The 27,556-nt window shown below is 33.6% G+C and overlaps 1 protein-coding gene across 9 annotated transcripts in view; it reads right to left on the reverse strand.

Moving 5' to 3' along the window:
* The window catches only part of MAPK10 (mitogen-activated protein kinase 10), a 342,297-nt gene that overhangs the window by 167,150 nt on the left and 147,591 nt on the right, over positions 1–27,556 (reverse strand). The gene's annotated exons all lie outside the window — the stretch shown is intronic.

Here is a 27,556-nt window from a genome sequence, read left to right on the forward strand (position 1 = left end):
TTTATTATGTGCAAAATGCACAATTCTGTAAGATTAAACCATTTAAAAACACTATCAATATGAGACTTTGGTTTCTGGCAATAGGATTGATAAGTATCCTGAAAATTACTATCAGTGCAAAATTTCTAAAAATGTTACATAAAATCCACAAAACATCATTTAGAATACATAGCTGAGCTGTCGAAAACAAAAGCATGAAAAGTTCTGAAAAGGTGAAAACAATGTGAAAGGATATATGCAGAGAAGTAAATGAGCTGAAGCTGCTGTTTGTTCCAGACCAACTGCTGATGTCTTATGACTAGAACTTTATTTGTTCATTTTTATTATTATACTTTAAGTTCTGGGATACATCTGCAGAATGTGCAGGTTTGTTACATAGGTATACACGTGCCATAGTGTTTTGCTGCACCCATCAACCCATCATGTACACTGGGTATTTCTCTTCACGCTATCCCTCCCCTAGTCCCCCAGCCCTCTACAGGCCCAGTGTGTGATGTTCCCCTCCCTGTGTCCATATGTTCTCATTGTTCAGCTCTCACTTATGAGTGACAACATGCAGTGTTTGGTTTTCTGTTCCTGTGTTAGTTTACTGAGAATAATGGTTTTTCTGATATTTTTGGTTCTAGATCCTTGAGGAATCACCACACTGTCTTCCACAATGGTTGAACTGATTTACACTCCCACCAACAGTGTAAAATTGTTCCTATTCTCCATATCCTCTCCAGCATCTATTGTTTCCAGACTTTGTAATGATTGCCATTCTAACTGGCATGAGATGGTATCTCACTGTGGTTTTGATTTGCATTTCTCTAATGACCAGTGATGATGAAATTTTTTTCATATGTTTGTTGGATGCATAAATGTCTTCTTTGAGAAATGTGTGTTCCTATCCTTTGCCCACGTTTTTGGGGCATTATTTTTTTCTTGTAAATTTGTTTAAGTTCTTTGTAGATTCCAGATATTAGCCCTTTGTCAGATGGATATGTTGCAAAAATTTTCTCCCATTCTGTAGGTTGCCTGTTCACTCTGATCATAGTCATGAAGTCTTTGTCCATGCCTATGTCCTGAATGGTATTGCCTAGGTTTTCTTCTAGGGTTTTTGTGGTTTTAGGTCTTACATTTGTCTTTAATTCATCTTAAGTTAATTTTTGTGTAAGGTGAAGGGAAGGAGTCCAGTTTTAGTTTTCTGTATATGGCTAGCCAGTTTTCCCAACACCATTTATTAGATAGGGAATCCTTTCCTAATTGCTTGTTTTTGTTAGGTTTGTCAAAGATCAGATGGTTGTAGATGTGTGGCATTATTTCTAAGGCCTCTGTTCTGTTCCATTGGTCTATATACCTATTTTAGTACCAGTACCATATTGTTTTGGTTGCTGTAGGCTTGCAGTATAGTTCGAAGTCAGGTAGTGTGATGCCTCCAGCTTTGTGACTTTTTGTTGTTGTTGTTGTTGTTGTTTGCTTGGGATTGTCTTGGCTATATGGACACTTTTTAGGTTCCATATGAAATTTAAAGTTTTTTTTTTCTAATTCTGTGAAGAAATTAGTGTGATGAGGATAGCATTGAATCTATAAATTACTTTGGGGAGTATGGCCATTTTCATGATATTGATTCTGACTATTCATGAGCATGGAATGTTTTTCCATTTGTTTGTGTCTTCCTTATTTCCTTGAACAGTGGTTGGTAGTTCTCCTTTACATTGTATTCCTAGGTATTTTATTCTCTTTGTAGCAATTTTCAATGGAAGTTCACTCATAATTTGGTTTTCTTTTTGTCTTATATTGGTGTACAGGAATGCTTGTGATTTTTGCACATTGATTTTGTATCCTGAGACTTTGCTGAAGTTGCTTATCAGCATAAGGAGATTCTGGGCTGAGATAATGGGGGTTTTCTAAATATACAATCATGTCATCTTCAAACAGAGACTATTTGCCTGCTATCTTGCCAGCCACTCAGAACTTTAGTTCTTAAAGGGTAGCATGCAGCATACAGGAAGCAAGATTTAGACCTATCTATGGTGGGAAGTCACACTGGAGGCACTGCATAAAGCTTACTATAAGACATTTTCAATAAACTTCTGGAGGAAGCAAAATAATCCAAGCGGTAGGGTCTGACTTACAAGGTGAAATGTTTTGCATTGGAACTTGTGCAGATATTTTAAATTTAAGGAAGACTGAAGGGATAAGAATATATAAGATATTCCTGAAGAACAAGTGGGTCTTTGCCTAGGGCAAGGGAGGGAATTGTTTTACCAGAGATCAACAACATTTATAAAGGTGTGATAAGCAAATATATATGGAATGGATGCGGTAATACTCTATGAATTAATAGACTACAGAGCCCAGAACAGACACAGACATATATAAAACCTGATTATGTCAAACTATGCATTGCAGACATCTGAAGAAATAAGAAATTATGCATTAAATCATGCTGATTTGCCCCAATTGGTCACTATATGTGGTTGGGGAGGAAGTAGATTCCTGTTGTAAGGCAATTCTCTATGGGCCTCTCATATTTCCATGTTTTTCAAACAGAAACACTAGCTGCCTTTGTTCCAGACTATCTTCCTAAGTATGTTTCTATAGCAGACAACCTTGAAAGATAGAGATAGTATCTCCTTCTGGAGCGAAGAGTAGCTCTGATGACTCTGGGGCTATCTGGGGCAAAGGTCAAGCATGTGTACTGCCCGTTACAAAAGATTCAGGTTTGCTTAGCTTGAGGTTTCTCTTCAATAATGCAATCCACTGTGGTGCTGGGGGTCACCTGAATTGCTACATCACCTAATGGAAATTGGGGTCCAAGGAAATGACGTGAGTTCTGAGATTCTAGCTGCTGCTATTGCTTTGAGTAATAAAGTCCCTAGTAGCTGACCCAGGAGTCACGTATCTTCTGCTAATATCCATGAAACTGTCAAAGGCTAACTTACGAACATGCAAGTAGGGTAACAACTCAGACTTTCCAGCATTCTTGACAATCCCTACATCATGTTGAACACAAAAAAATAATTCCAGACAGATCAGAAACTTCAGGAAAGGCCAAACTTTAAATAATATTTTTAAAAATAGTTGAATGCATCCATGAAATAAATCATAAATAATATATATGCTAAGCTCTGAAAAAACACATTAAGAAAATATGTCAAAATTAATAATATCTGTTTATGAAAATATGTGATAATTAGTTCAAAAAGTAGTCCCCAAATCTGAAATAAAAATATATATAAACAGTGAAAAATGTATCCAGAATCTATTAAAACTCCTTAAAAATCAATAAGAAAAGACAAATGACTAATATAAATAAACCCCCAAAATGGAAGAATTTCATGAAAAAAATATACAAGGGCTCATAAATATATGTGTACCTTAAAATCATATTAACATACCACTTTATATCCTTTAAATTGTCCAAAACTGAAAAGTATAATAAATATTCAGTATTTATAATCCTTTGGATATATACCCAGTAATGGGATTGCTGGGTCAAATGGGATTTCTATTTTTAGTTCCTTGAGGAATCGCCACACCTTCTTCCACAATGGTTGAATTAATTTACATTCCCACCAACAGTGTAAAAGTGTTCCTATTTCTCCACATCCTCTCCAGCATCTGTTGTTTCCAGATTTTTTAATGATCGCCATTCTAACGATGATAGACTGGATAGGGAAAATGTGGTACATATACACCATGGAATATCATGCAGCCATCAAAAACAATCAGTTCACGTCCTTTGTAGGGACATGGATGAACCTGGAAACTATCATTCTCAGCAAACTGACACAAGAGCAGAAAATCAAACACCACATATTCTCACTCATAGGCGGGTGTTGAACAATGAGAACACATGGACACAGGGAGGGGAGCACTACACACTGGGGTCCGTTGGGGGGAAATGGGGGAGGGGCGGGGGGTGGGGTAGTGGGAAGAGATAGCATGGGGAGAAATGACAGATACAGGTGAGGGGACGGAAGGCAGCAAACCACACTGCCATGTGTGTACCTATGCAACAATCTTGCATGTTCTTCACATGTACCCCAAAACCTAAAATGCAATAAAAAAAATCAGTATTTAAAAGGAAGTTGATGAGAATATTTGTACATTGCTAATAGGTGTAGCAATTGGAATAACTCAATTTAGAGAAAAGATACCATTATTTAGTAAATTTGTGCACAGCCTACAACACAATAACTCCACATCTACACATATTCCTAGAGTAACTCTTATATTTTTCTACCAGTGTACATGTACAAGAAAGTTCATTAGAATATTTTTGTAGTAGCATAATAAATAATAAAAATGAACTCTGGACAAAACAAATATCGGTAGAAAGAGCAATGAATAAATAAATTGTGGTATTTTCCTTTAATAGAATACCATGTGGTAATGAAATAGTTGAACAGTGTAACAATTGTCAACTATGACAAAGTCTCATAAATATTTTAAGTAAACAAAAAAAGTTATGCTTAATCCATTTATGAAAATTTTGAAAATATGCACAACTAAATAATATCTTATTTAAGAATATTGCTTTAGTGTGATAAAAAAATTTAAAAGCAAAAGAATAAAAATGCACAATTGAAGAGATTAGATAATGATCCTAAGGAGATGAGGAAACCACTGGGAAGGGGCATACAGGGATCTTCAAAGATATAAGCTATGTCTACTTCTTGAAGCTGGGCAGTGGGGTCACACATGTTTGTTGCATTATTTAAACAGATGAAATATATGGTATTGGATGTTTCTAAAATATTTTATGAAAAAATGATCTAGTGACACAAGGAATTGGTGGTCCTTCAGTATTCTGCTGGGTCTTGTGTATGTATGTTTGATTTGATGTACCAGACACTTAGAATAGCCACTAACAGGAAATGCTCTTGAGAAATGCCGAGGTTTGTAAAGTAGAAAGAGAAAAAGAACCATTAAACTATTGAATTAATAAATTCTAGAACTTTTTCCCTTTTAGGTTTTTTGTTATATGAGAAAATTCTCTATAGAAAAAAATACTAAAATATAATCTGTAAGTAAAAAACAAAACAAAAGAAGCATTTACTCTTTAAATTTTAGTCTGTAAGGTTACCTTATTGCATGCCTAGGGATTTTATGTTTTTTGTTTTTGTTTGTTTGTTTGTTTTTTGTTTTTTGCCATACTGTAACCACTACTTTGTTAGTGTTTTATTTAAAAAAAAAAAAGTTTTGATTCAAGTTTAATTGACACAGCAGAATGAACCATTTTTAAATGTACAAGTGGATGAATTTTGAAAAATGCGTATACCCTTGAAACACACATTCCCATGAATAGAGAATAGTTTGAAAACCCCATGTCCATTTTCTGGGCAATACTCCTCACCCTCTGAACAGTGCCCTATCTTCTTTCACTATAAATTAGTTCTTCTCCTAGAACTAACGTAAATGAAATTACACAGTATGTACTCTGTTTTGTTGGGCTCCTTTTGCTCAGCAAAATGTCTTTAGTATTCATTCACGTTAGTGTATTTATCAGTAATTGTCCCTTTTTATTGGTGACAAAAATGTACCACAGTTTGTTTATTGATTCTGCATTTGGACAGTTGAGATGTTTCTATTTTTTGGATATTATAATAATGCTGCTATGAGCATATATGAATGTGTCTTTTTGCATAGGTATGTTTTCTTGGAGAAATATCTAAAGAAATTACTGGATCATGGGATAAGATTATGCTTAATTTTTTAGTTTCTAATTTTTATAGATACAAGTCAGCTAACATATTTATGGGGTACACGTGAAATTTTAATATAAATGTACAACGTGTAATGACTAAATCAGGATAACTGAGATATCTATCACTTCAAGCATTTATCATTTCTTTGTGTTAGAAACATTCTAGTTCCACTCTTCCAATTATTTTTAAATATGCAATAAATTATTGTTAACTATAATCATCCTATTGAACACTAGATCTTATTCTTTCTATATAATTGGATTTCTGTACCCATTAACCATCCCCTCTTTACTCGTTTCTCTCCACTACTCTTCCCAGCCTTTGGTAATCATCATTCTACGCTCTATCTCCATGAGATCAATTTCTTTAGCTCCCACATATGAGTGAGAACATGTGGTATTTGTCTTTTCATGCTTGGCTTATTTTCCTTCACATAATGTCCTCCAGTTCTGTCCATGTTGTTGTAAATGACAGGATCTCATTGTCTTTTGTGGTTGAAAAATACTCCATTTTGTACATATATGTACCACGGTTTCTTTATGCATTCATCTGTTGATAGACACCTAGGTTGAAGGAATATGTTTAACTTTTGAAAAGCTGCCAGAACCATTTTCAATCACCTGCAGCAATATATGAAAATTCAGTTGCTTCACATCCCTCCCAACATTTGGTGTTATCAGTTTTCTAAATTTTAATCATTTTAGTGAGTGTTTAAAAATATAATGATGACTAATAATTTTGAGAAATTTTTATGTGTTTATTGGCCACTTATTTATCTTCCTTGGTAAAGTGCTTTTCCAAGTCTTTTGCTCAGTGGATAGTGGACCGTGGGTGGGGAGAAGACTTTATCTTTTTATTACAAATTGTAGAAATTCTTTATTCCTGTTAGAAACATGCACTATGAATATTTTCTTTCAGTCTTCAGCTCACATATTCAGCTTACTGTTATTTTTAAATTAGTAGTATTTTTAATTTTACAAATTTAATTGTTAATTTATTTTCCTTTTATGATTAGCTTGTTTTTAGTTTTGTCAAGGGATCTGTGCCTACCCGAGGTTCATGGAGATATTCTTCTATATTTTCTTTATGAAGCTTTAAATTGTCTTTTTCTTCTTTTTTTTTTTTTTTTTAGTGGTTGTTCTAGAGATAACACCCTGCATTTTTAATTTATAATAATCTAGCTTCAAATAATATTATTCTGCTTCACATATAGTTTAAGAAACTTTTAATAGTATACTTCCGTTTTCCTCTCCAATCCTTTGAGCTATTGATGTTATATATTTTACTTATACACACATTATAGACTTCATAAAACATTGCTATTATTTGTGCTTTCAAGACTCAATTATGTTTGGAAGAAACTAAGAAATTACCAAAAAGGTATTTTATATTTACTTACATAGTATAAAGGTGTGTAGTCCTTATCCACCTCTTTAAAATTTGTTTGTAAGAATTCATAGGTTTGATGTTTTTTAAAATGGCATTTTTATTTTATTTCTGTTTTCAAAATGTTCATTCTCAGCATTCAAAATATTTTGTTCCATTGTTGTTCCACTGTCTTGTAGCATGCATTAAACAGGGACGTCTTCCAGTCACTTTTTTATCTTTTCTCAGTCTTCTCACAGCACTTTGTTCATTACTTCTATTATAAATGTCATATAATATTTTAACTGTTCACTTAAATGTCTTCCATTCTATTTAAGACCTTTTCAAGAAAAATGACTATGTTTTATTAATCTTCACAACCCCATGGTCTACAACTATTGTTGATATGTAGATAATGTTGAGAAAATGTTTATTGAATGAAAGAAGAACCAAATTGTAAAAGTATCAGTCTAAGCTTTTTTCATTATCTCCTCATATTAAAACCTGTGAATTTGCAATACATTTGATGCTAACAAATAGAAGCTAAGAGTTTGCAGTAGTGGAAATATGAAGGAAAGAATCAAAGCACAATGACTTCAGAAATGCTACCCAGCAGGGATGTTAAAGTTCTGCACTGCTGAAGTGGGCATGTGAAAAATAGTAACAGCCAGCACCCCCCAGCAAAACAATGTGTTCTAATTTTTAATGAATGAATAATCTTGCCATGAAAAGCAAGCATCCTGACCTTCCCTAGTTTGTATTACAAAGACTCCAGTGTAGCACCATAGCTGAAAACGTTACAAAGTCACTGTGTAATCTTCTTGTTCCACAAAGGCACCTTAAAAGATAAAGAACGTTTTCGCTGACAATCTCAGCAAGTTAAAAAAAAAAAAAAAATTTGTTTGCTAATTGTATTTCCTAGAAGCCTGGCAGAGAGCATTTGGTCCATTGCATAGAAACAACACAAATGGTCAAGGTAGTATCTCAATATTATGCTAAAATGAAATTAGTGACAATATATTGGTGCAATATAGGACCTGTTAGTAGCTCGAAAGAGAAGAAGGTTCTAATTTAGGGAGTTTAGTGCTTTCAATCATGAGTTGTTCTTCTGGGAAAAGCTCCATATATGCATTTCTTGCTATGCAACACACTGTACTTAGTTTCTCCTTATTTCGTGTCTATAGAAATTACTGGATACTCCAAACAAAGCAGGAAGCCAAGTTGCATGAATGAGATACACTTAAGAATTTATTAGTTTGAAGTGACACACAGCAGCTGCTTTAATAGAATATAACTATTATGTGTTTTCACAGCTTAGATCAATGTTTAAATTCTTGTGTATATGAAATGTGTCAACTAAACCACAGGAGGTTTAAAAAGCTTCACAAATGGCAAAAATCAAATTCTTCTGGGCAGCTCCAGGATTCCATGGTTTTTCACTGAAATGCACTACACAGAAGGAAAAACCATGAACTACTAATTATTAATAAAAAAAAAGTTCCATCAGTTTCTGAGTTCAATCAGTATACAATGTAATTATTATAAATGACATTTATAAAAGCCTGCAAGCATATATATGATATAAGAATATAAATTCATTGTTAATTAAAAATGGCTTTGTGTTCTTGTATCATACATATACTTGCCGGCTGTCATAGACACATTTTGTCTCCTTCACATTCAAAAGGATTCTGCCTAAAATATTCGAAAGACCAAATTAACATATATGTTGAAACAAGTAATTCTCTTTTCAGAGGCTGCAGCAGAAAACAGAATTAAATTAAATTTTCTAATAATAACTGTACATATGCTCACTTTAAGATACTGTCAAATTCTTCAGTAGATGTGCTATCATTTAGATCAGGAGGCAGCAAATTATAGTCCATCAGTCAAATTCAGTTTATCACCTGTTTTAATAAAATTGTGTCTGAACACAGCCATCTATTAGTTTATAAATTGTCTATGGCTGCTTTCACTTTAAAATTGCAGAATTGAGTAATCATGTGAGGAACTGTATGAGCTATAAAGCCTAAGATATTTACTAGTTAGCCTTTATAGAAAAAGTTTACCAACCTCTGATTTAGAGCATGCTAACTGACAAGGACCAGAAGTATACATACTTTCTAAAATAATATCTAATTTCTCATAAATAATAGCTCCATAGTTTCACATCTAAAACTCAGATATTTCTTAAAATATTGTTCATATAAAAAGATAGAAGTAAAGTTATTTAATCTTGATGACAAAAAAAAAAGTATGATTTGCAACCATTTGGAAAAAATTAATTAGCATTAGAGTTATCACCAAAAAAGAAAGGGACAACCAACAAGATAGCTAGTACAACAAATTATTCCCAATACTGTAATGATTCAGTAATATGGTAAGCATAGACATAGACAGCATACAAATATGAGAAATAATGTGTGGAATCTGAAAGGAAACAAAAGAGGAACCTCAGAATGGTGAAGACTTCAGTTTTGTAAATCCAGCCATGTTTGAGAACTTCTGGGGTACTGCAGACTGCTTATTGTCATTGCTTCTTTTCTTCTTCCAACTTCAATGAGTTACTCTTGTTAAGAAATTACATTGTAGTAATTTCCCAATTCTTTGTCTTTTTACTAAACAGTAGACACTATGCATGGCTTAAATTGTAGACTGGGAAAAGGCAGTGGGTTACACAAGTCGTAATCTGTGTGAGCTGAACTGAGATTATAGAACTCTCAGATATTTTTCTTAAAATTAAAAAAAAAAGTTCTTCCCATTATTTTGGAAAGTCAGAACTGTTGAGATGGAATGCAACAAGAAGTCAACACAAGCTATTCTACAATAACAGTAAAACCAAAAAGGCAGAGAAAAGTAATAAAAATCAGATGTCAGTGAATATTACATTCAATAGAATTTTTAAAAAAAAAGAATTCAGCTATAAGCTATCACAACTAATCCATAACAGAGCAGTTGAGAGAGATTTTTAAGTGATAAGGGATAGATAATCCCACCACATAAAAAAATATTTAAACCAAAGAGAGCTACTATCCTACACTAATATTAACGAAATAGCCTTTAAGGCAAAAAGTATTATTAGGAATTATAATGGTAATTATTTAATGCCAAAAAATAAATGCCCCAAGAAAATGTAACAGTCTTGGACTTATATGCACTTAGCATTGTCTCAAAATATGTAAAGCAAATATTAACACAATTAGAAGACTACAAAAGAAAACTGAAAAATTCACCATCACAGTGAGAGATTTTAACACAGCTTCCTCGATAATTGATAAATCATGTGTAAAAAAATCTTAAGGATAGTATAGAAAAGTATAAGTATCTCTTGCATTTTATACAAACTTTATATAATAACAAAAAAGTGAGAAATTCTTCTATTAATCTGTTGAGGTTCATACACTATCATACAAAGTTAATATAAGACAAGAAAATTGTAAACCAATCTTATGAACATACAGGTGAAAATTTTTTTTAATTATAAACCAAAATTATATGTTAGAAAAAAAATACACAAAATCAAATAGAGTGTATCCCAAGCATACAAGAATGTGGCAACTTGAGAATATCTAGTAATGTAATTCAATATATTTAATTCATAAAATTAGAAAAATCCTTGTCATATTCAATTGAAAGAGAAAATAATTTGATAACATTTCAAATCTATTCATGGTTAAAACACACAAATATATTTCACTAACTAGAAAAAAAGACATTTTTTCATAATTGGGTAAGAGTTATCCATCAAAAACAGCAAATATTATATTTAATGATGAAAACAAGAAAAAGAGGTATTCCCTCTCAGATTTCATAAAAGATAACGTTGTCTACTATCACTGTTTCTACACAATAGTACCCTGGAAATGAAATGAAATTTTTAAAATTGCCATATAAATTGAAAAAAACAAACTGTTCTCCACTGACAACCATGGGATCGTTTAGAGAGACACTGCAATAGCAATGACTAATTATTTTAACCAATAAAATAATTAAATAAAATTTTGGAGACAAATCATTAGTTTCTGTTGGCAATTTTATAGAAAAATAAGAAGATTAATACAATAATTAGTATATAAAACTCTGATCGATACTTCCTATACAACAATATTCAAGAAAACATTGATAATAGTTGGTAAGGTCGAAGCTATGTAAACTAAAAAAAAAAAAAAAAAAAGATTCCACTTCTATGTATCTGCACTGAGAAACCTGACACAAAATGCAAGGAGAAATCATGTTCATTATCTCTCAGTTTTTAATAGTAAAATAAGTCAACAAAACCTAACAACCTACCATGAGAGAAATTTATTCGTGAAGGAAAATACAAGACTGGAAGTGAATAAATTGAATCCAAATGTTAACAGCATGAATACATTTCTTAAGCAATGTTTAAGAAGCACATGAAAATGACACTACTGATCTATTCACTTACATAAAATTTAAAACACTGTTAATGAGTAAAAGGTGAAGTAGGAAGCACCAGTAATCTGCTTCCCTACCTAGACAACAATTGCACTGACTGACAAAATCTATATGATGTAACTATTTTGGAACTCTGAGCTCTATTGAAGGTTCGCAATTTCTAGGTTAATCCTCAGTATGAAGAAAGCCCACAACAATTAAAAACAAAATGAAACAAAACAAAATTTAAAAATAGCAAACAATAGGGTAGAAGGAGAATCTGATTTCCATAGTTATCATGTTAGTAGATATAAATTTTCAGTTTTTACATTGATGAAAGAAATTGAAGAGAACACAATAAAATGGAAAGATAGTCCATGTTTATGGATTGAAGAAATCAAAATTGTTAAAATGTCCATACTACTAAAAGTAATTTATAGATTTGATTCATTCCCTATCAAAATACCAATTATATACTTCATAGAAACAGGAAAAACAATTCTAAAATGTATATGATACCACAAAATACCCAGAATAGCCAAAACTGTCCTAAGCAAAAGTGCAAATCTGGAGGAATCACATTACCTGACTTCAAATTATACTACAGAGCTGTATTAACCAAAGCAGTATTGTACTGGCATAAAAATAGACACACAGACCAATAGAGCAGATGAGAAAACCCATAAACAAATTCATACATCTACGATGAATTCATTTTCAACAAAGGTGCCAAGAACATACATTGGGGAAAGAACTGTGTCTTCAATAAACGGTGCTGAGAAAACTGGATATCCATATGCAGAAAATAAAACTAGACCCTAATCTCTCACAATAAACAAAATTCAAACCAAAATGGATTAGTCTTAAATATAAGACCTCAAGCTATAAAACTTCGATAAGAAAACTTGGGGGAAACCCTCCAGGATATTCAACTGGGCAAAGATTTATTGAGTAATACCCCACAAGCACAGGCAACCAAAGCAAAAATGGGCAAATGGGATAACAACAAGTTAAAAACTTTTGCACAGCAAAGGAAAAACGGTCAACAAAGTTAAGAGATCACTTACAGAGTGGGAGAAAATATTTGCAAACTATCTATCTGACAAAGTATTAATAACCAGAGTATATATGGACTTCAAACAACTCTATAAGAAAAAATTTGAAAAACCTGATTAAATAATAATAATTCAATGTTCAATAATAATAATATAATACATTTTAAGTAGAGGTATTTAACTAGAAGTATTTAATTGCATTACTTGTAACATAAACAATAAATGCTTGAGGTGATATATACCCTATTTACCCTGATGTGATTTTTATGCATTTTATGCCTATATCAAATATCTCATGAACCCCATAACTATATACATCTACTCTGTACTCATGAAAATTAAAAATTAAAAATATTACATTGTTTTCAATAAAAGTCACAAGTCATACAAAAAAAGGAAAGTATGGCTCATTCAAAGAAAAAAACAGAAAACTATCCCTGAGAAAGGCCAGATGGCAAAACTATTAGACAAGGACATTAAAACAAGTCTCTCAAAGATGCTCAAAGAACTGAAGGAAGACATGGAATAAATCAAGAAAATAATATATGAATAATAAAATATTAATAAAGAGAAATTCTAAAAAGGAAAAAAAAATTCTAGAGCTGAAAAGTACAAGTAAAGAGAGAAAAATTCATTAGACACACTCCAAGGAAGATTTAAGCAGCAGAGTAAAAAAATCAATGCACTTGAAGACAAAACAATAAAAATTATTGATTCTGAAGATTAGAAAGAAAGATTGAGAAAAAGTAAACAAAGCCTAAGCAACCTGTGGAACACCATTAAGTGAACCAACTTATACATTGTGGAGTTTCAAAAGAAAAAGAGAGAGATAGAGGGGTAGAAAGATTATATAAAGAAATAATTGCCAAAACTTCCCAAGTTTGATGAAAGATATCAAAACCCAAGAAGCTCAACAAATGCCTAGTTGGATGAATCAAAAAGACCCCATGCGGAGACAAATTAAAATTCAATTGCTGAAAGACAAAGACAGAGAGAATATTGAAAGAAGTGATGCAGCACAAGAGATTCTTTTTTTTTTTTTTTTTTTTTTTTTTTTTTTTTTTTTTTTTTGAGACAGAGTTTCGCTCTTGTTACCCAGGCTGGAGTGCAATGGCGTGATCTCGGCTCACCGCAACCTCCACCTCCTGGGTTCAGGCAATTCTCCTGCCTCAGCCTCCTGAGTAGCTGGGATTACAGGCATGCACCACCATGCCCAGCTAATTTTTTGTATTTTTAGTAGAGATGGGATTTCCCCATATTGACCAGGATGGTCTCGATCTCTTGACCTCGTGATCCACCCGCCTCGGCCTCCCAAAGTGCTGGGATTACAGGCTTGAGCCACCACGCCCGGCCAAGAGATTCTTAATAAGATGATTAGCAGAGTTCTGATCAGCAATTTTGGAAGTCAGAAGGGAGTGGGATAATATATTCAAAGTCCTAAAAGAAAAAAAAGTGTCAACCAAGAATCTAATGTTTAACACAAATGTATTTCCAAAGTAGGAAAGAAATTAAGACAGTTCCAGATAAACAAAAGCTGAAAGAGTTCACTACCACTAGACCTCCTTTGCAAGAAATGCTAAATAAAGTCATTCAGGTTAAAATGAAAAGACACTCAAAGCCATATGAAGAAATAACTCAGTAAAGGAAAATACAGACATGATTATAAAAGTTAGTTTCATTGCAACAATGGTTTGTAATTCTATTTTTTGCTTTCTACATAATTTAAGAGGCTAATGCACTGAGAAGAATTGCTTGTTTTGGAAAACACACAATGTATAAAAATGTAATTTATAACATCAATAACTAAATAAAGAGCATAAGGACAAAAATGGGGGGGGGAAAGCAGTTTTATATGTTATTGAAGTTAAGTCGGTATAAATTCAAATTGGTGTGATGCAACTTCAACGTGTTAAATGGTAATCCCCATGCTACACACACACACACATAGTTATAGAACATACAAAAAAGAAAGTCAGAGGGAATTAAAATGTTTCAGTACAACACACACACACACACACACACAAACACACACACACACAAATCAACTGAATGCAGAAAAAGACAGTAATGCAGGAAATTCGGGACAGAAAAGCTCTGAGGCATAGAAAAAAACAAATATCAAAATGCCAAAGGTTCCTCCTTCTTGTTAATCATTTTAAATATAAGTAGATTAAATTCTTCTATCAAAAGACAGATTGGCAGAATGGATTAAAAAACAAAACATGACTCAACTATATGCTATCTATAAGAGATTCACTTTAGATCCAAAGACAGAAATAGGCTGAAAGTCAAATAATGCAAAAATATATTTTGTGCATCCAGCACTTTGGGAGGCTAAGGTGGGAGGATCTCTTCAGGTCAGGAGTTCAAGACCAGCCTGGGCAATATATCAAGACCTTGTCTGTACAAAAAAATTATAAAATTAGCTGAGTATGGTGGTGCATGCTTGTAGTCCTAGCTACTCAAGAGACTGAGGCAGGAGAATCACTTGAGCCATGAGTTTAAGGCTGCAATGGGCCATTATCACACCACTGCACTGCAGTCTGGACAACAAAGTGAGACCCTGTCTTGAAAACAAACAGAAAAGAATATTCAATGGAAATAGTAACCAAAAGAGAACAGGAATGGTTATACTAATATCAGATTAGTAACTTTAAATCAAAAAGAGTTTACAATAAACAAACAGGACACTATATTAATAAACCATTCAAATCACCTAACAATAGATCATCAAAATATAGGATGAAACAATTCATAAAATTGAAAGGAGTAATTGACAGATCTACCACAGTAATTGGAGACTTCAGTACCTTATTCTAAATAGTAAATATAGCAACTATACAAATACAAATTATATGTAAAGAAATAGAGAACTTGAACAGCACAGTAAATGAACAATAACTAATAAGCATATACAGAACAGTCTTCCCCAAAACAACAGATTATACATTATTCTCAAGTGCACATGGGACATACTCCAGAATAGGCTATATTGTCTGTACAAAAAAATTATAAAATTAGGTGGGTATGGTGGTGCATGCTTGTAGTCCTAGCTCCTCAGGAGGCTGAGGCAGGAGGCACTCTTTTGGTTACTATAGTCCAAGATGTAATACATGTATCTTCTCTGGTCTCAACAGTATGAAGTTAGAATTCAATAAAAGAGAAAAACTTAAAAATTCAGAAATTTGTAGATATTAATAAGAATACTTTTAGACAACCGATGAATCAAATAAGAAATCATAAGGAAAATTATAAAATACTACAAGATGAATTAAAATGAAAACACAACATAGCAAAACTTGTATGCCATAGCAAAAGCAATGCTGAGGGAGAAATTTAGGGCTGCAAATACTTACAATACAAAAGAGAGAAAGATGTTGAATAACAACATAACTTTTAAGGAACTAGTAAAAGAAGAACATATTAATCTTAAACCTGGCAGATGTAAGAAAATAACAAAAATTTGAGCAGAGACCAACAAAATGAAGAATAGAAAAGCAATAGAGAAAATTGTCAAAACCTGAAGTTTGTTTTTTAAAAAGATTAACAAAATTGACAAATTTTAACTGGATTTACTAAGTGAAAGAAGGAAGACTCAAATTGCTGAAATCAGAAAGGAAAGTAAAGATATTACTGGGGACATTATTACAAATTCTACAGAAATGAAAAGGAAAATAAGAGATTACTATGATTAACTGTATGCCAACAAATTGATTAAACTAAATGAAATGGACAGACTCCTAGAAACATAAAACCTACTAATACAGATTCAAATTAAAAAAACCATAAAGTCTGAATAGACCTGTAACTAGCAAGGAGATTGCATCAATAGTCAAAAACACCCTGACAAAGAAAAGCCCTAGACCTAATGGCTTCACTGGTGAATTCTACCATTCTACCACACAAAGAAGAACTAATTCCAATTACTTTCAAACTTCCTCTGGAAACTGAATAAGAGGGAACACTTCCAGACTCATTCTATGAGATAAACATTGCCCTGAAACCAAAACCAGACAAAGATACTACAGGAAAATAAAACCACAGACCTATATCCCTGTGAATATTGACGGAAAAATCCTCAACAAAATATTAACAAACTCTTAGCAACAGAATACCAGCAACACATTAAAAGGATTATATATTATGACAAAATGAAATTTATTGCTAGAATGCAATGATGGTTTAACATACAAAAATTAATCAATATAGTATATCTCATTAACAGAACAGAGAAAAACATGAATATTTCAACTGATGCAGAAAAAGCATTTGACAAAATACAACACCCTTTCATGATTTAAAAAAAAAACTCTACAAACTAAAAATAGGAGGAAATTATCTCAACTAATAAGTGCCATATATGAAAAACTCATCATGAACATCATACTCAATTGTGAAAGAGCAAAAGATATTCCTCTAACACCAAGGACAAGGCAAGGATGCTCACTTTCACCACTTCTATTCAACAAATATCTGGGAGTTGCAGCCAGAGAAATGGGGGAAAAAAACAGGAAAGAAGAAAATAAAGAAAGGGGATCCAAATTTGAAAGGAAGAAGTACAATTATCTTTGTTCACAGATATCTGATTTTCTACATAGAAAATTCTAAAGGTTACTTTTAAAAAACTCTTTTTTTTTTTTTTTTTCCAGAAAAGACAAACATCTGGATTTTTATTTGCAGTTTCTTTAGAGTGCACAATTTAAATATATTTTTTTCTTTTTTTAAAAAACTCTTAGAACTGATAAACAGATTCAGCAAAGCAGCAGGATACAAAGTTAGCACACAAAAATCAATTACATTCTATACATAATGAACAACTTGAAAAGGAAATTATGAAAACATTTCAAATTATAATAGCATCAGAAAGAATGAAATACTTAGGAATTAACTTAACCAAGAAGGTAAAAGACATGTACAATGAAAACTAAAGAAAAAATACTAAAATGTATTTTTAAAAGGCATAAAAAATAGACATCTCATGTTTATAGATTGATGTCTTAATACTATTAAGATGTCAATACTAGCCAAAACAATATGCAAATTCAATGCAATCCTTATCAGAATCACATTGCATTTTGCAAAAATAGACAAATATACCCTAAAATGTATATGAAATCTCAAGGAACCTTAGGTAGCCAAAGCGATCTTGAAAAAAGAACAAAAAGGAAGGACCCATACTTCCCTGATTTCAAAACCTACTACAAAGCTACAGTAATCAAAACTGTGTGATAGTAGCATAAAGATCAATGTATAGATCAATGAAATAGAATAGATAACCCAGAAATAAACCTTTGCATAAACAGTTAATTAATGTTCAACCAGGATGCCAAGACCATTCGACGGTGAAAGGACAGTCTTTTCAACAAACAGTACAGGGAAAACTGTATATCTGCATGCAAACAAATGAAGCTGGACCCTTACTTAACATCAAATGCTAAATGTAACTAATAATGGATCAAAGATCTAAATGTAAGAGCAAAAATTATTAAACTCTTATGGAAAACATAGAACAAATCTTCACAGTATTGGATTGTAAATGATTTATTGGATATAACACAAAAGACACAGGCAACAAAAGAAAAAATAGAAAAATTGAACTTCATAAAAATTAAAAACTTTTGTGCATAAACAGACACTGTCAATAGAGTGAAAAGGCAACCTATGGAGTGGGAGAAAATATTTTCATATAATACAGACAAAAAGAGATTCAAATCCAAAATATGTAGAAACTAACACTAAATAACTTTTTTAAAAAAATATTCAAGTTATCACCTCACACCCACTGGGATGGCTATCAATTTTTAAAAGAACAGCCAAACAAAAACAACAGAAAATGGTAAGTGTTAGTGAGGATGCGGAGAAATTGGAACCCTTGTGCACCATTGAGGAAAATGAAAATTAGTATAGCCACCATGGAAAACAGTAGAGCAGTACCTTAAAAAATTATAAATAGAATTACCATATAATCCAGCAATTCCATGCCAGTTATATGCCCCAAAGAATTGAAAGCAGGATCTCAAAAACATATTTGTACACCTATGTCCGTAGCAGCATTATTCACATTAGCTAAAATATAGAACCAATTAAAGTGTCCATCCATGGATGAATGAATTAGCAAAATGTGCTGTATACATACAATGGAAAACTATTCACCCTTAAAAATGCAGGAAATTCCGATATGCTACATAGAGGAACCTTGAAGAAATTATGCTAAGTGAAATAAACCTGTCACAAAAAGATAAATATGGTATGATTCTATTTATATAAAATACTTAAAATTGTCAAATTCATAGAGCGAGAAAGCAGAATAGTGGATTCCAGGGCCTGGTAGAGAGCAGAGAATGGAGAGTTAGTGTTTAATGGGTACAGAGTTTTAGTTTTACAAGATGAAAAGTGTTCTGGAGATGGGTGTGGAGATAGTTGCACGTGATCAATGTACTTAATATTACTCAATTGTATAATTAAAAATGGTAAAGATGCAATAACAAAGACTTGGAACCAACCCAAATGCCCATCTATGATAGACTGGATAAAGAAAATGTGGCACATAAACACCATGGAATATTATGCAGACATAAAAACGGATAAGTTTATATCCTCTGCAGGGACATGGATGAAGCTGGAAAACATCATTCTCAGCAAACTGACACAAGAACAGAAAACAAAACACTGCATGTTCTCACTCATAAGTAGGTGTTGAACAATGAGAACACATGGACACAGGAGGGGGGCATCACACACCAGGGCCTGCCTGGGGGTGAGGGTCTAGGGCAGGTATAGCATTAGGAGAAATACCTAATGTAGATGACATGTTGATGGGTACAGCAAACCACCATGGCACATATATACGTATGTAACAAACCTTCACATTTTGCATATGTACTCCAGAACTTAAAGTATAATAAATAAATTAATTAAATTAAAGTTTAAAAAATTTAAAAATGGTGAATATGGCAAATTTTATGTTCTATGTATTTTGCCACAACAGAAAATGTTGACAAAAAAACAATGCATTTAAAATTTAAAGAGCAATTCCATACATAAGCACTTATACTAAAGAAGTAATCAAATATTTGTGTTTTAATCCATAAGATTGGTCCATAAGAATGTTCACCACAGCATTATTTATAATAAAATAATAGAAACACTAAATGTTCAATAAATGTTCAATAAAAAGCAAGTGATGAAGTAATTATTGTTAGAAATAGAACATAATTCCATTCAGCTATTTATAAATTATGACATGGATATGTGTTCATAATATATTGTAAAGTGGAAAAACTGGAAACAAAAGAGTATTACAGTGTGTTCCCAATCTTTTAAAACAAAATAGATACAAATATAGTTTAGAAAATATAGATAGAAATATGCACATTAATAACTCTGTGCTTTTATGTACGTTTTCTAATGAGAAATGCATATTTATATAAGGTGAATTATTATTATAGTATGTGAAAGAATAATGGATTCAGATATTTTGGACTGAAAGAAAACATAGTAAACACCTGAGCAACTTATTTTCATAGAGAAACCAGAGGTCTAAATGGTAAATGGTTAGGAAACTCATAATTTATACATCTCATCCACAAGGCAATAAGGAGTCAGATCTAAATGCCCAAATACTATGCATTAAACACAGACTACATTTCTCACCAAAATTTTGGCCAGCAAACACTGGAAACATTTTAGAAATTGCCTCTTGGGAATTGTTTTTTTTCCCCTAGTTGTTCCTAAAATTCATGTATTTGGGGCCTGAACCTAGATACAAGTATTTCACTTACTTTTCTAAAACATTCCATACAAAATTATATTAATATAAACAAGATTTTTTTCTGTCATCCTTGTAATTTGTAAAATTAATTTAAAAATTCCTGAATTGGTTCAACAGATACTACCAGTTCAGGTTTCACTATCAATCACAAAAACCATTTACACAGGTGAAGTACCCAAACCATTATTTTTGGCCTAGTTACATCTTTTTCTTCAACATTTCTTAAGGCATTTTGTCATTACACCTATTGAGTGGCATACAACGCAGCTTCTTGGTTACTGCAAGAAACCCTGTGTAGCACCACCACAGCCATCCTCCAACACAGAATACTCAGCATGTAACATCCTTGTATTCTCCACATCTTTAATCATTGTTAGGTTTGTATATGTACATACGTGAGTCATACACGGTCTTTTTTTCTAAGTAGTGACTGGAAAGAAAAGATGGTATTTTTTTCCTTAATGATTCCTCATTAATAAGATACCTATTTGTAAAGCATCAAATACATAATCTCAATAGTAGACACTATATATGTGCATATATATATATATATAATATGTTAAGTAAATAACAGTTGACATAACAGAAGATAAATACATATTGACTGCAAGCCTCAAACTAAAAATAGCAATGGAATATTATCCATCAAATTGTTTTGATTTTTATTTAAAATTATGTATAAAGAGAAGTAAAATTATTTATATGTATAGTCATGTTTAATATTAACCTCATTTTTAAAGGAAAATTTATTCATATTCTCATCACACTGATTCAATGAATAATTCTATAAATGTTTAACAGTATCAGTTCTGAGTAAGGCACTATACTGAGGACTTCATGAGCAAAAATGAACAATTCAAAGATAAAAACCCAAAATTATTGCCTTTAAGGAATTCCCATTAGATTAAGATATTGTACATATATATAGGCTTTTTTTTGCGAGGGGGATGGAGTCTTGCTCTGTCACCCAGGCTGGAATGCAGTGGTGCAATCTCAGCTCACTACAACCTCTACATCCTGGGTTCAAGCAATCCTCCTGCCTCAGCCTCCTAAGTAGCTGGGATTACAGGAGTCTGCCACCATACCCGGCTAAGTTTTTGTATTTTTAGTAGAGATGAGGTTCCTAAAAAACTCTGTCAGCCAGGATGATCTTGATATCCTGACCTCGTGATCCACCTGCCTCAGCCTCCAAAAGTACTGGGATTACAGGCATGAGCCGCCACAATTGGCCTAGACTTATTTTTCAATCTCAAAAGTTCAGCATTTTAAATTTTTCTAAAGATGGCCTTTCAAAATATGTTTATTTTAACAGATATGGGCATAATCATAAGCCTTAAGCAAGAAAAAGAAATAACGCTTTGGGCAATTAATTTAAAAGGGAAAATGAAATCTTAATTCCTCTGAACAAGACTATTATTGATTTAATTATACATCCTGAAAATTACTAAACCAATAGGGGCTATTAATTAGGTGAAATGTCAACTTGAATCCTGGAGAGGTGCTGAACTTACATGAACAAATCCATCCCTTAAGTGACGTGGAAAAATCTAACAATATAATGAGCAGAATAAATTCAGAGGTCACTCTATCTCCCAGTCACTTAGCAACTGAATTGTAATGAAGAGAGCAAGAGGAAAATGATTTGTAAAAATAATTAACCATAAATTCAATAGTAGAGATCACTGAAAAAGAAACTGGAAATGGAAGCAGCTTTATCCAGGGCTTCCAGCCAACTCTTCTTGTAGGGAGGAATTCATCATCACACCGAAGCCCCAGACACAATGTTTACCTCCCTTTCTTTTTATCCATACATCTCTCTGATTTCTCCACTTTCCTCTTTCTACTGATAAACTTCATAAGCACACATGAAAACCTAAACCCTTTCTCTTTGTCCCCATAGTTTTCTTGGTCTTTCTTTTTTCCCCAAAAGAAATTGAGAGTCAGAGATAGAAAGAGAGAATTCCATGGTGTTGGGGGCAGATTTCTCAGACCTGCCCCTTTGTGTAGATAGAATTAGCACATATCCTCTCCTGTACAACCAAATTATTTTAAATTCCAAAGTAAAGCACAATGCTACCAACCTAAGTCACAAGTACAAACATTCATTTCACTTAGCAGTATAAAGGCTTTTTTTTTTTTTTTAGTTGGCCAGTACTACATAAAATAAAGGAAGAAAAGGAGGATATTTGGGATATTTTCCTAGTAAACTCAAATCACAATTCAATGCTTCAAGCCTAATGAGCTATAAATTCTCACAAGGTCAATGTTTTCTTAATTTATTCTTTTAGTCTACTTGCAATGAATATTTTAAAAGAATATTTCTTATAAGAATAGCAATATTTGTGGAAACTTGGAAATGTATCTCTTATTGTTTTGAAATAATTAAAAAGACTATCGAGTAACCCTTAACCTCTTAGAGGAAGGTCATTTATTTAAAGACAAGGTCATTATTTAATGATAATATAAATTAATAGACAACTTTGAAGACTTTTTAAAATAATTCAGTCTTTTATAAGAAAAATATTTTATATTCTTCAGGTATAATATCAATATTCTTGCATTCAAATGGCTTTAATGTCTGTTAACACAAACCAAAGCAAGTTACAGGTTATGGGCTGGTAAGAAGAGAACAATCATCTATTGAAAACCATCTACAGATAAGTACTTTTTATAATAAATTGCTTGCTTTAATATTTTCTTTTCTAAAAATGTGTATATGATTTACAATACATTCCCTAATCTTACAACATAAAACTGCACACACTTTTGCAAAGTATATGTTTACAAATTTAACCCACATCCAATTTAAGTAAGTTATGATACACTGAGTTGCATTTACTATTTTAAGATATCGGTTATAAAACTGTAGGAAAAAGCTGTAGAAACAAATAAAAACATATTAATATGGCCCAAAACTAAATAAAATGTTATGCTATATAATCTAAGTTTGGATTAATTTCACCTGTGACATTTTATGATTAGCTAAAATGTCACAACAACAACAACAAAAATAAAGTTCAAGTAAAGCATTAAATGGCTGGCCTGTATGGAGCCATCACTTAACCACTTAGGAGAGTTACTCATGCCAAATGTGTCATCCAGAGTAAAAAAAAGAAACAAAACCAAGGATGACAATATACTAATTTGACCTCTGCATATTGTGAATTGAGTAATCTGTAACATGAAAAATATAAGACTAATGTAAGAATAATATGATTTCAAGAATATCAAGAGATGACCATGAATTATGCTCATCTCTTTATGAAAATAATAAGTCTTCATATTTTGTTAACAGATTAGATGAAGGCAAGAAAGTAGGGGCAATGATGCCATAGGAAGCTCTTCCTTAAATTCTATTTTGTCCTAAAGAATTTGAGAATTTAAATGAAAAGAGAGAGAAACATATTTTACACATATATATATGATTGGCTGGTATTTAGAAGGAAATATGTATTTTTACATTGAACTTCACTTGTGTTTAGAGTTAGAAAAGAAAGTTCAAATTTTTATAGGTATTTTTAAACAGTAAACACAATAATATTTTAGGTTTCTTCGTGCAGCCTAATGTATTTGTATGGCATTTCGATTTAACATTTTAGCATTTGGATCAAGGCAAAGGGCAAACGTGTCTTTTTTGTTTCTTTTATCTCATTGATTTCTGTCCCAATCTCTAGGCTCTTTATAACCTTTAAATATGTTCTGTAGATCCAGTTATGTCTTAATTGGCCAACAATATAAGGGGGTTTTGAAGGAATGTTTTGAGTAATGACAGAGAATTATTATTTTTGCTTTCTATATAATTTTCCTCTCCAATGAACGTATTTGGGTAAGTTGTCCATTTCCCTAGCTTAAAATGCCACCTAGGCTACTCCACTGAGCTAGCCCACAGAGTCTACTGAATGGAAGGGGCCTGGGAAGTGCCCATCAGTCGCGGACAGACAGACTCCCAAGGAGAGGTCTAGAAATAAAGAAAGTCCAGTATGAAGCCAGAAAGACAAAAAGGAGAAGTGATAACGGGCTCAGATCAAACTAAACAGGAGAAGTGAGGAGGTGTAAATCCTGAGCAATTGCCTCAAGAACAATGCCATCCAGTATGTCCTTGGCTTTTACAGGTCAATGGCTTGACAGGAGTAACTCAAACTGTGGGAGGAAAAAGCCACATTGGATGGTTACTCTGCTAATTGATCTTATGCAGCAAAAGGCAGTGTAAAAACTGTAGCAATCAAGTATATTTATAGATAATAAAGAAGGCACATTGATATGGTTTAGATCTGTGTCCCCACCCATATCTCATATTCAAGTGTATTTTTAGTTTTTGTTTTTTGTAAAAACAGGGTCTCATTCTGTCACCAAGGATGGAATTCAGTGGGGTAACCACGGGTCACTGTAGGCTCAACCTCCCAGACTTAAGCATTCCTCTCACCTCAGCCTCCTGAGTAGCTGGAACTAGAGATACATACCAGCACACCTGGCTGATTTTTGTATTTTCTGCAGAGACAGCATTTCACTATGTTTCCTGGTCTTGAAGTCCTGGGTTCAAGGGATCCACCCTCCTCAGCCTCCCTAGGTGCTTACAGGCATAAGCCACCTAACACAGCATCTCATGTTGAATTGTAATCTCTAATGTTGGAGGTGGGACCTGGTGGGAAGTGATTGGAACATGGGGGTGGATTCTCATGAATGGGTTAGCACCATAGCCCCAGCACTGTTGTGATGCTGAGTGAGTTCTTGTGAGATCTGATTGTTTAAAAGTGTGCAGCACCTCCCCCTCACTCTCTTTCTCCTCCTCCAGTCATGTAAAACATGCCATCTTCCCCTTCCCCTTCTGCCATAATTGGAAGTTTCCTGAGACCTCCCCAGAAGCCTCACACATGCCAGCATCATGCTTCCTGTACAGCCTGTGGAGTCATGAGCCAATTAAACATCTTTTCTTTATTAATTACCAAGTCTCAGATATTTCCTTATAGCAATGTAAAACCAAACTAATACACACATTTTTCATATGCAGAGGAACATGTATAACACTCAAACTCTCTCTTCTAAACTAAGGCACTCATTTCTTCAAATGCCAGGAGTTTTTCTTGCTGACAGCACACAGCTGTGCTGTGTCCTAAAAATGGTCCTCTGCTAAAAGGGGCTTCCCTGCCCAAGGTTACTCCTCTTCCCCAGTGACTGTGCAATGCAAGGCGCAAAGCCTTCACACCACCTCCACACTTTGCCTTAACTAGGGGCATCCCCATGGGGTCACTGCAACTTGACAGATACCTGTGGGATCAGCCGAGGTCTCTGTTGTAACTGCATGCTGCCCAAGCAAATACTAACACTTCATAATACAGTACAGCTTGTATTATAGCCTTTAAAGATCAGTTAAAAAAAAAAAAAAAAAAAAAACTTTGTCTTTATGAAGAATCCCAACATAGGTAAGAAGCAGGGTCCAGCCTCTTCCTACTGAAGTGGAAGTCCATTTTGTTCTTGACTGGTCCTCCAGGCCTCCAGAAGATCTGTGCACCCCCTAATGCACTTTTACACACTATAGTTGAAGGCTACTTCTAAACTTTATCCCACCTTCTCCAGGAGCATAGGAATTTCATCACACTGATGACATCTTCCTCCAAGGAGAGTCAGTCTACATGCTTATTCAGAACATGCAAACATTCACAAATGAGTTCACAAAGATAAAATGGGCATTGCCCTCCACACAGTACAAGGCCTCATCACCTTGGTTAAAGTCCTAAAAATTATTTAGCATGTCAAGGGTCACTCCATCCCTGACACTGTCAAGAAACAGTCATTGACCCTCAACACCCACAAGCTCAACATCTTTTAAGCCTGGTCGATAATGAAGGCAATAAATTTTGCATTACAAATTTTACATTTTACCAATTTAAATTTTTTTTTTTACCATTTTAAATTTACTTTTTGCCAAATTTTAAATTTTACCATTTTGGGTGTTACATATCAATTCCCCTTTGGTAGTTCCCCTTTTACAACAGAAGGCTCTAGAATCTGTCCAAATTGCAGTACAACAGGGATTCCCACAAGTGCCTCTCTCCCCCAAGACTTCTTCACTTTAGAAACCTCCTCTCATGACTCCCAGAAAATCTGGATCACCTGTAATGGCCATAACTTGCCCATGGACTCTGTCTTACAAGACATTGTCCTGTTCGGCACCTTATGACACACCATTAGAAAAGCAATGCTGGCTGCATTCTGTGCTCTTCTGAGAACAGAAGCTCTCACAGGGCCTGAACCCTAAATTCCTCATACTCGCCTGCACATTATGCCTTGGGTCATGAAAACAGCACCTTGAAAGCTCAGCACTGCCACTGAGGCCTCCTTGCTACAGATAAATACAAACCTGGAACCTCAGGCAAATTCCACCTGCAGGAGGCAATAGCCTCCCCTATCCCCAAGTCTCACCCCTCCCTCTTCCTCTTCTGAACCACATCTGGGAAAACTAATAAGAAAGCCTAGATGCTCCCTCCTCTGGTGCCATGGTGCCAACAGGAAGTTCAAATCACACAAGCCCTGGGCCATACATAAATGAACTCTCACTCTGGCCCTACCCTCTAACCACAATAAAATCCGAAGTCAGTCCCTTTTCCTGCTTTCTCATGTCACTCTTGGACCTGCTTAGAAACATGCCCTGCTCTTCAGGGAGTCTCATTATGTAAACAATTAGCCTCTATATCCTCTAGTGGCATGTGTGGTAGCATCAATCTTGACACCTGAACCAAATTTGTGAGAGGGATGGTCATCCTTCCTCTGGAGGGTGACTTAGACATGCCTCAGTTTTTATTTGAAAACTTTTTTGAGCTTAGTTGCCATTCTTTAGGATCCAAAATATATGTGGGAGGTGGAACCCTGCCTCAGTTCTGATTATCTGAGAGCACTGAACAAATGAAACTTTATCAACATTTTCATGTAAAAAATATTTATTGAATGCATACTATGGGCCTGGAATTGTGCTAGATACTCAAGAATACAGAGGAGTTGTCAGTTTAATGGAAAAGATAGCTATTAATCAATGACATTTTAAGAAATGTAAATTTGTAACTGTGACAAATGACAGGTGAAAAAAGTATATTATTAATACCTTATATGGACCTACTGATTCTAATGAAATCAGTCCTAGACAGTCAGAACTATTAAGGAAGTGATATATTGGCTGAAAGCTTAAGAATGAGTAGAAGTGCACTAGGTAAAAAGAGAAGGGAAGGGAATTCAAGGTAAAGGGACTCGCATATACAAAGACTCAGTGGCAGAGGAAG

Source organism: Saimiri boliviensis, chromosome 3, assembly GCF_048565385.1.
Source record: "Saimiri boliviensis isolate mSaiBol1 chromosome 3, mSaiBol1.pri, whole genome shotgun sequence".
NCBI classification, from domain to species: Eukaryota; Metazoa; Chordata; class Mammalia; order Primates; family Cebidae; genus Saimiri; species Saimiri boliviensis.